General features: G+C 45.4%; 1 protein-coding gene across 1 annotated transcript in view; it reads left to right on the forward strand.

The window, feature by feature from the left end:
• LOC108743344 (transcriptional activator cubitus interruptus) overlaps positions 1–368 on the forward strand; it is a 47,125-nt gene extending 46,757 nt beyond the window's left edge. The window contains exon 6 of the transcript XR_003231616.1: positions 296–368. The gene's annotated coding sequence lies outside the window, so the exon portion shown is untranslated. The remainder of the gene's footprint in view (positions 1–295) is intronic.
• The last annotated feature ends 1,218 nt before the right edge of the window (positions 369–1,586 follow it).

The following is a 1,586-nucleotide window of genomic DNA, read 5'->3' on the forward strand; positions in this document are numbered from 1 at the left end:
TTCTCTTTTTTAGTTATTTTTTATATAATCTTTAATTTAATTTCGTTTTTTTTTTTAATAATCAAGACGAGAAGGTAAACAGCTAGAGCCTCGCAATCTGCAAAGTTGCCCAGGACCCGTCATGGAAGTGGGACCTGCTGGAGGTGTGGTCAACGCATCAGGAAACAGCGGGAAGCACCAGCATCCCCAGGACATCACTGGACATCGAGGGACCGAACCAGCGGACTCCGGGATCCGAAGTCTTCGGGGTATGAAGACCCCAGGATTGGAAGACTTCGAATTCCAGGATCTCCAGGTACGAACACGTCGAATTTCGAAAATTTCGAAGTTCGAAGGTCGCGGGATGCGAAGATCTCGCAATTGGTAAGTCTGTGGAGTTCAAGACTTCGAGATAAGAAGTCTTTGTACTTCCGGGTTTTCGGGGTTCGAAAATCCAGGGGTGGGAAAACGCCAAAGTTTCTTTGGTGTTTTCTTACTTCGAAATTTTCGAATTCAGGGAACTCGAAAAAGTGCAAAGACTTTTAATCTCGAATACATGAACTTCACGGTCTCTCCAATTTCGAAATCTTTGCACCTTCGGGACTTTTTAACTCCGAAATCTTCAAAATTCGACGTTTTCGCACTTGGAATCCTGTAATCGCGAAGTCCTCCAATCTTGGGAGTCTCCAGACCTGGAGGACTTCGGATCCCGGAGCGGGACGGGGCGGGGTAGGGTGGGCCGGTAACAGGGAGGGGAGGGTCGCCAGGGGGAAACAAAAAACAGGGGGGGAGTGTACGTCATTTTTTTAAAAATAAATAAAACAATTATAAAAAATGCAATTTTTTAATTTTTTCAATGGTGCATCCCTACATCGAACGTTTTTGTTATTAAACGCCGGTGGGGGACGCGGGTCCCCTGTTCGCGCACGGGACCATTTTCAGCAGGATTGAATGCCCTCCCAAGTAGTAACAGCCACCATCCAATGACCAAGAACTACTTCCCAGTGGTTAGAAGTGCCTTACAACGACTTAGATCGTCATTCACAGGCTTGACTTACACCTATGCAAACAGAAATCACATTCAAATTGCTTAAAGATGATCGCATCTGCGGAAGATAAGGTACAAGTACCATACTCCGGCAGATAGGATCACCTTCAAGCAACTGGAAGGTGTTCCTGTTCGCAGAGGGATAAGTCTTACCTATGAATGATGATCCTCGACGTTGGAAGGGACTTCTTACCATTGGGAGGCGGTTCTAGCCATTGGAAGATGGCTCTTACCGTTGGGAGGGATTCGCACCCGTTAAAAACGGTCCCCCCGATGGTGATCCCACGGCGGCTGGTGTCCCTGATGTGTTGGAGCCGTCCTGCTGTAGACTTGAAGTCCCCTTCTACCTGTAAAAAAGTCCTAAAGTTAATAAAAGAAATAAAACAAATGTAAACAAAAAAGATGTTCTAATAATTGATAAGAACATAGAAAGACAAAAATAAATAAATCCTACCTTCACGAAGATGGTCCCACGATGGCTGATGTCCTTCCTGGAGTTGATAATGACGATCCCATGGTGCATTTGCTGAAGAAGTTATGAAATAGACCTGGAAGTCCC

The sequence above is a fragment of the Agrilus planipennis genome, unplaced genomic scaffold, assembly GCF_000699045.2.
Source record: "Agrilus planipennis isolate EAB-ADULT unplaced genomic scaffold, Apla_2.0 scaffold397, whole genome shotgun sequence".
NCBI classification, from domain to species: Eukaryota; Metazoa; Arthropoda; class Insecta; order Coleoptera; family Buprestidae; genus Agrilus; species Agrilus planipennis.